Consider the following 9,344-nt stretch of genomic DNA (forward strand, 5'->3'; position numbering starts at 1 on the left):
CAAACATCTGGCTGACTGGACCATGGACTACCTCACTGACCGCCCTCAGTACGTGCGGCTGCACGGCTGTCAGTCAGATGTGTCATTCTGCAGCACCGGGGCCCCCAGGGCACCGTTCTGTCTCCGTTCCTTTTCACCCTCTACACCTCGGACTTCACCTACAACACGGACAGCTGCCACCTTCAGAAGTTCTCTGATGACTCGGCCATTGTGGGCTGTGTGTCTGAGGGGAACGAGCTGGAGTACCGGTCTGTCATCATGGACTTTGTGGACTGGTGTGAGAAGAACCATCTGTTTCTAAACACCAGTAAGACCAAGGAGATGGTGATCAACTTCAGGAGAAGACCCCCACCTCACTCACCTGTGAACATCCAGGGGCAGGACATTGAAACTGTGGAGAGTTTCAAATACCTGGGTGTTCATGTCAACAATAAACTGGACTGGACTCATAACACAGACGCTCTGTATAAGAAGGGCCAGAGCCTCCTCCACCTCCTGAGGAGGCTGAGGTCCTTTGGTGTGACCAGGCCTCTGCTAAAGACCTTCTATGACTCTGTGGTGGCCTCAGCCCTCCTCTACGCTGTCGTCTGCTGGGCTCCTGGCAGCGCAGAGAGGGACAGAAAGAGGCTGAATAAGCTGGTGAGGAAGGCCACTTCTGTCCTGGGCTGCTCTCTGGACTCTGTGGAGGAAGTTGCTGAGAGGAGGGTGTTGTCCAAGCTCACATCCATCATGGACAACACCTTCCACCCCCTGCACCAGACTGTAGAGGAGCTGAGCAGCTCCTTTAGTGCCAGACTTAGACACCCTGTCTGTAAAAAGGAGCGCTACTGCAGGTCATTCCTTCCTGCTGCTACCAGTTTATACAATGCTGCACTGTAACTGTAACTATAACTGTAACCATAACTGTAACTGTAATAACCAACGTGCAATAACTAATGTGCAATTCTATTTAATACACTGTGCAATAATCCTGAAATAAGTGACTTCTGCTGCTATTACCATCTGCATATATGTCAATACATATGTATGTAAGTCACTGTGAATGTACATCCTCTGCTTTATTTCTATTTTGTGTTTTTAGTCTTATTTTTCTTGTCTACTTCTTTTTCTGATCCGCTGTATAAACGAGGACACACTGTGTGTGCACCTTGTCCTACTTTGGCACCTTCTTCTGATTATTGATTACTGAGCCGATGTGACACTTGAATTTCTCCAATGTGAGATCAATAAAGCCTATCTTATCTTATCTTATCTTATTGAACAGTATGTAATAATTTTTAGCAGTTTGAATTCTGATTTTGACCGGTCTTCTTCTTTAAAGAATGTGAATTGAGGTTAAATTGGCTTAACTAATTCAGAACAACATTTGACATGTGTTCCAACCCATTCACAATGCAAATCACAAGTTAACCAGAACATTATTTTGAGTAAATAACATTCTAAAGACTGATTTGCTCAGTAAAATCATTTAAACCTTGTGAACAGCCAATCTTATTAATGTGATTCTATCTCCGGGCACTAGGGGTTGCTGTAGCGATTGGACGTTAAATTGGTTAAAGTGTAAAGTTATCAATTTTGCTTTTAAATCAACATTAATATTCAATATTAATACGGAAATAAGGCTCATAGCTCTATCGACCGACGGCAGAGTAGAACGGTCAAGCTTTATTCTTGGAACGGGCCTTTGTAGAAAAACCGGAACAAGAAATTACCAAAAGCTAATAGCATTTTGGCTAGCGGACCTTTGGCGCTAACAACTAAAAGCTTCAGTTTTTATTTTAGTCATAATGAGTGGGCCGGATAACATAAACATTAATGTCCCATCAATGTATGAAACCCTTGTGAAGATAACCTTTGTTATAACCATAAAACACACTCAAATATTATTAGCAAATGCTACAGAACCGGATGCTAGCATGGGCTAATTCCGTTAACCCTTTGTTTTAATGCAACCATATGTAATGCATCACCCAACATTTCCCAATAAGCCTTTTAACTCTCTCTCTGGGTTCTCTGCCCAAACCTGTCGGCGCCTCGTATGGGTTTTGTCCACTTTGGCCATCCAAGGAAGGAGCACTGAAAAGCAGGGAAATCGTTGCTCTGCTCTACAGAGTGTAAGACTGCGGCTATGCTAGCCTGTGGATCATCAGCCTAGCAACATGTGTTCAGGGTGGGGGGCCTTGTCCCTGCCACGTTCTCTGACATGGATGCAGTCTGATTTAAGCAGGTTCTCCTCAGCATTCAAAAGCGGCATTCCAGCTCCGTCTGGGGTTCGTTTCCTGTAAGGGCTGAGGAGAAATAAAACAAAGCTGTTTTTGGCAGGCAGGATCCTTCCCTCCTGCTCCTGACGCTGAGGTTAAGACAGCAGACTTAACTCTGATTTGCCCGGACATGTCCCCCCCGGGCGACGAGAGATTTCTCCCAGGTGCAGGTTCCTGTTCTTTTGGACCCGTGAGCCCTCATGGTCCATGGGAAGGAGAGCGGGTGGCTGCACCCCCCCCCCCCCTCCTCGGGAGCAAAGGAGAGAAGTGGTGGTCATCTGAGGGTCCGGTCAAGAGTGTCCAAAGTGAGGGCCTTTTGCCTGTGTGGGAAAACCTTTATAGCCACAGGCAACCCCTGCTGAGAGAAGGGCCATCCCAGCTGACTCTCTCTGTGGCTGTGTGGTCAGGATTTAATCTGACATCAATTATTTTCATCATTGCATTATGGTACTACACGATCAATATGATTTCTATTTTACTGATGTTTTTTTTCTATATTGTCCAGCCTAGTTTTAATTCAGGTAAACTTTAAAATGGTGTCTTCTGGGTGTTCATTTGTTTCAGTTAATAAATTCTTGAACTTGAAGGGGAGTTGTCACTCCTTTATTCTATGTGTGTGCAGAGTTTGCTGTTAAAACCTCGCCAGTGCTCGAATCATCCCTTTCAACTATTGTCCTGATATCAGCTGTTTGGGCTGAGAGAGACAGAGAGTCACTTATTAAACATTAAATACCTTAAAACATGCATTATGGCATAACAAATGTCAGAACTCTATCAGGGAGGAAAGGAGCTTCAGCTGCTGAGCTGTTTCCAGGCAGCCTTTAACTCTGACGTCATTAGTGACAGAAACATGGAGGATGGAGTAAGAAACATGGAGTCAGAAACTTTGAGGATGGAGTCAGCCAACCAATTTGAATAAAGTTATATTTTAAGTGTCATCATATGTCTGGAATAGTCTCTAAGATGTATAATATTTTCTAAACTCGTTGAATGAATTCAATCATAGGACGTAAAGTTATCTGCTTGACTCGTTACTCCATGCTAAAGTTAGCCTAGCATTAGCTCGGGGTTAGCGCAGTTTTTATTTTAGAGCTCTATTGGCAAAAATATAAATGATCAAGTAAAAAAAAAACAGATTACATTCACAGCCAGGTGTCAAAAAAAAGACTGAAATTGAACTACAAAATAAAAGTTTGGATTTCCTTACAGCTGAAATAAAATAATCCAGGATATGATATGAAAAATGGCGGGACCCTGTGAATGCAGGAAAAAGCTGACCAACAGAACTGAGAAATGAATCAGTAAGTCAGTTCGTTCACTCCAATGAGTCGTTCTTTTGAACGACTCACTCACAATGGCACTAATTTCCACCAGCAGAAGAGACTACAAAGAGACACCAGGGACACTTTCTGTCTCACTTTGTCTCTGAATCCCTTCTCATCATTGCAGTCATCACTGATTTCAGCCTTCAGGATTTATTAACAACTAAAATCCTCATTTATGTTGTATTTTTCTCAGCTCTCACATCATTTCCACTTTTTAAACCTGATGTCAGCATGATTATTATCTCACTGCTCAGTTATTAACTGAAGACGCAGAATCAGGCGGTGCAGCTGAACACCGCCCCCCGCTGGAGAAACATCTTACTTTGATTTGTGGTGTCAATTCAATTTCAATTCAATTCAATTAAATTTTATTTATATAGCGCCAATTCATAAAACATGTCATGTCAAGGCACTTTACAAAGTCAAGTTCAATCATATTATACAGATTGGGTCAGATTATACAGATTGGTCAAAAATGTTCCTATATAAGGAAACCAGTTGATTGCATCAAAGTCCCGACAAGCAGCATTCACTCCTGAAGAACCGTAGAGCCACAGGGAGAGTCGTCTGCATTGTACATGGCTTTGCTGCAATCCCTCATACTGAGCAAGCATGAAGCGACAGTGGGAAGAAAAACTCCCCATTAACGGAAAGGAAAACCTCCGGCAGAACCGGGCTCAGTATAAACGGTCATCTGCCTCGACCGACTGGGGTTACAGAAGACAGAGCAGAGACACAACAAGACAGACAAAAAAGCACAGAAGCACACATTGATCCAGTAATCTGTTCTACATTAGATGGTAGTAGAGGATGATCTGTCTTCTCTGGATGATGTCACAGTTAACAGAACGCCAGACCAGGTGTACCTACTATGAAGAGAAAAGAGAGAGAACAGAAAGTTAAAAGCTGAAATGACGACACATAATGCATAATTGAAGAACAGTAGAACTTTATAGAGTAAGAAAATTAGATCCTGATGTCCTCCAGTAGCCTAAGCCTATAGCAGTAAAACTATAAAGGTAGCTCAGAGTAACATGAGCCACTCTAGTTATAAGCTTTGTCAAAAAGGAAAGTTTTAAGATTAGTCTTAAAAGTAGACGGGGTGTCTGCCTCACGGACCAAAAACTGGGAGTTGGTTCCACAGGAGAGGAGCCTGATAGCTGAAGGATCTGCCTCCCATTCTACTTTTAGAGACTCTAGGAACCACCAGCAGACCTGCAGTCTGAGAGCGAAGTGCTCTGTTAGGAACATACGGGGTAATCAGAGCTCTGATATATGATGGAGTTGATTATTAAGGGCTTTATACGTTAGAAGAAGAATTTTAAATTCTATTCTTGATTTAACAGGAAGCCAATGAAGGGAAGCTAAAATTGGAGAAATATGATCCCTCTGGTTGATTTTCATCAGAACTCTTGCAGCAGCATTTTGGATCAGCTGAAGGCTTTGAACTGCATTTTGTGGACTTCCTGATAGTAAAGAATCAGTGTCAGAGTTGATTGTCAGTCCAAGATAAAGTTCTGCACAGCTAGCTTTAAATCTTTGAATCATATAAATCCATTTCTATTCCTGTTTATCAGCCTGAACACTTCCTGTCAGAACCGCATTAACCCAAAAACTGGATCCAAGCTGGTTCCCTGAGGTTTGGTCACCTGGGTCACAGAATATTCTCCTCTGAACTATTGTTGCTGCATTACATCTGAATAAATAGCACTGTTAGTTTGGAAATTTGGGTTCTCTCTGGACCCAGACTGGAGGTTCTAAGGGAAGCACAGCAGGAACATGATATGAGTCGCTGTGGATGATCAGAAATCTAAAAACCACAGGTCCACCTGCTGTTCTCCTCCCTGAAGATATGTTGGACCTGAGCTTATTATATTAGAATATAAAATGCTGCTAACCCTTTACTGCAAGACATGCTGAACATATTTGAACAGTTAAACCATGAGTAAGTTTGGCTATAAGCAGGAGAAGCAGCCTGTGAGGCCCTCTAGTGGATGTTGAGGGGTACTGCAGGTTCTTGTACAGAGTTCTGGTGTTTCCTGTCACTGTGGGCTGCAGAGCACAGTAGTACACAGCAGAGTCTGACAGCTGGAGATCCTGGATCGTCAGATTAAAGGTTTTCTCGCCTTTGTTGATGTCAGCATCAAATCTGTTGTTGTTGAACTCTGGAGCTTTATCTTTATATGATGACTGTTGTTTCAGCATGTACTGTGGGAAGCTGTTTTCTTCTTGTTTGTACCAGAATAATGTATAACTTCCACTGGCTTTAAAAATACATCCCAGAGTCAGTGATTCTCCCTGAGCAGCAACAACATCTCCTTCTGTCTGCTTCACTGAGTCTCCTTTACACTCTGGGGAAGAACAGAACATGCAGAGGAAGAGATGAATCAATAAAGATGATTGATTAAAGGAGAACAATCAGCAGCTTTAAAGACTTCTATCACATGTAGAATAGATGTCATTTTCACTGATCATTGTCACTTTGAACCATATCAGGTGTTTTTACAAGGTAACAAATGGCAGCAGAAATGATCTGCTGTGATTTTCTGTAGAATGAACATTAAAAGCTCTTCATGTAGAGCTCAGTAATGTGTTCAAGTGGTTGAAGAGGAAACATGTTGAGCTTTGTATCTTACCAAAGAAAAGAGCAGCCAGAATAATCCACAGCCAATGATCCATCTGTCCACCAAGGTTGAAATCAGCAGGAGAAACTAGCTGATGTTCAACATTCAGTCTGACAATTGTTCTCTTCACAGCACCACTTATTATTGACACAATGCTGGAACCCAGAGCACAAGGAGAGCCCCGCCTCCTGGAGAATGGCGCCCTCTAGAGGAGCTGAAAGGTTGACTAGAACAGTGGAAAAAGGCTTCCAGCAGCTTGTCAGAGGGTCAGATGTGCAGCAGGAACTGGTTTTCCTGGATGTTGTTCATAGCAGAAGAAAAGGCTTTAAAAGGCTAAAATGCAGTTTTAAGGGTAAGTTTTCCAAGCATTTAGAATAAAGAACCATGATTGAGCAATGTAATGGAATATGTTATAAAACTAATTTTAAAGAAGTTAATCAGCATTCTGTAGCTAAATACATTTACAAAGTATTCTCCCCAACACTGTGTTGTGCAATTAGACACTGTTTAAAGTTATTTAATGTTTCATAAATATCTGTCTGTTAAGTATTGTCTGGTGATGATCAGCTCTTAAGCAAGACAATGGTTGAAAGGGATGAATTCGAGCACTAGCGATCTTTTAACAGCAAACTCTGCACACATGTAGAATAAAGGAGTGACAACTTCTTTTCAAGTTCAAGAGTTTAATAACAGAAATAAAATTATCATCTAGAGAACATCACTATGTAATGCTGTTTATCTGAATTAGCACTATATTTCAACTAATGTGCAGCTCTGCAGGCTATCAACATGTGGTCAGGATCGGAGGCCTGATGTCCTGCAGACAGCCCCACCCGGTCACGGTTTCTGCAGGTTCTCCTCTCAGCATGGGGAAGTGGCTCCTTGCCAGTTTTTCAGCTCTGTGTGGAGTCTGCATTCCTGTAAAGGCTGAGGAGAAATCAACAAAGTTGTTTCTGCGTAGCAGGATTCTTCCCTCCTGCTCCTGACACTGATGTTAAGACAGCAGACTTAACTCTGATTTGCCTGCTTATCCCTGGGCTAAGAGGGATCTCTCTCAGGTGCTGGCTCCTGTTCTTTTTGGCCGTGAGCCCTCATGGTTCAGGGGAAGGAGACCAGGTGGCTTGCTAGACCCCCTCTCCTCGGGAGCCCCAGGAGAAAAGTGGCCGTTGTCTCTGGTCAGGGGTAGACTGAAGGAAGATCTGGTCAGGAGTGCTCTGACCTTTTGTCTGTGGGGGGGGGGGGGGGGGTACTGAAGCACCCTGCTGAGAGAAAGGCTGTCCTTGCCTGGAGGGTCCCAAGTCATATTGTTCCCAATCCAATTTTATTTTCTAATCATGGCTCGATGGCACTACAACTGTGTGGCATACATAGATATTGACAATGTACCAATGAACAAATAGTCAGTTATCTCGGGCAGCCTATAATAATAACATATAATAATAATAATAATAATAATAGGTTGGATAACTTTGACTCCATAATATTCTACAGGCTGCCATCTTATCACTCATTTAGTGACCCTAATGATCTATAAGAAGCTGATATCACCATCATGCAGGGCTCTTTCTCATTTATTTTCCCACAACAGTATTATAAGAGCCTCAGCTGAATATCTACAAACTATTTATCTGGTTTGTTTAGATTAAAAGTGTTAAAGTATAGTTTGTGTTGGTATAAAGTGTGGCTGCTTCTTCAGAGGTAGAAGGACCAAACAGGAATCAGAGGTATCCAACCGCTGACAGGAAGTAGTAGTTTTACAAAATGCTGTTTTCCAGCCAGTTTTAAAAAAGGAGGACCACTGTTTTTTGTTTTTTTTTTCAGTCCAGAGGCCGCAGAGAAGATGACATCATAGCCGCATGAGAGATTTATTTCCTTTTTAAGTTCTTAAAGGAGGAATACGTAATTATGACACCTAGGCATGGGTGTTACATAAGGAGGATTCCAAGGGGCCCTGAATGACAGCGGAACCCAAATACAAAATATATTGATCTTTTTCATGGGACCAAAATCCGTGCCCAGCAGCTATTACACCTAGTGTTTCATGCACACTGACAATGGCATATTATGCAGTTTCCTCAATGGTCCATTGCTGCTGCTAAACTCACCTTTTACCTCCACAGGATGTTCTATTCTGTTCTATTTCTGCTCCGCTTCTCTTACTGGCTTCCCTGTTTGCAGGCTGCTGCTCTTTTGCCAAGATAAAATACCAAATGCTGCGCTCTGTTTTGGGAACCCTGGGAACTCTCATATGATTGGCTGAGGAACCAGGAAGTGAACACGGCTACACTCTGAACTGAAGTAATTTCGGACCGTACCTCTTAATTTCAATAGAGAAAAGCCTGACTAAGACCTTGTTGATGGAGAGGACCAATTGTTTATATGGAATGTTCCATCCATCCCTAGGGACAAACGAGAATGATTTAGAGTGATTTTACAGTAATTATCTTATTGTAGCTCTTTTAAGCAGTAAGAGAGCAAAACAAGTGGTGTTTCGATACCAAAAACTTTTCAAGCTGTTCCAGGGAGGTGGCATAATGATTAAAGCATTCAAGCGCTGTGGAGTGAACCAGAAAACAATTATCACCACTGCTCTAATTGCTGAGCTTTGTATTGTTGCAGATAGAAAATATAGGGAAATCTTATAAAACTCAACCAATGTTATAAAGGACACTGATGTTCAATGAGATTTTGGTTTTGCATTGTTCTTTGCACTAATATGGCCTTTTATGTTTTTATTGAGATTTTTGTTATATTTCAAGGGTTTTCTGTACACTGGCAGACACTTAAGAAAGTTTAAATAATGTTCACTTCAGAAGGGTTCAAAAGTACACCAAAGAAACCAAAATCAATTGCATGACTAATTAATGCACTGCAGGATTAGTAGATCATCTATTTATACATTCCTCATCCACTATTACTTGTCTAGGAGTAAAGTATTAGTAAATATGTTTATAGCTTATTAAGTACGAGTTCCACCAAAACGCATTTAGGGTTTCCTGTCTGTCTCTGTTTGTCTCTCTGACAGGTTGATTCAGTTGCTCTGGTTGTTCCTGTGAGTGTGGTAGATTAGTGACTCTGCTCCTGTGGATCCTCCCACAGTGTTTGATCAGCAGCTGGAACCACAGTGACTGTGA

This window comes from Fundulus heteroclitus, unplaced genomic scaffold (genome assembly GCF_011125445.2).
Source record: "Fundulus heteroclitus isolate FHET01 unplaced genomic scaffold, MU-UCD_Fhet_4.1 scaffold_253, whole genome shotgun sequence".
NCBI classification, from domain to species: Eukaryota; Metazoa; Chordata; class Actinopteri; order Cyprinodontiformes; family Fundulidae; genus Fundulus; species Fundulus heteroclitus.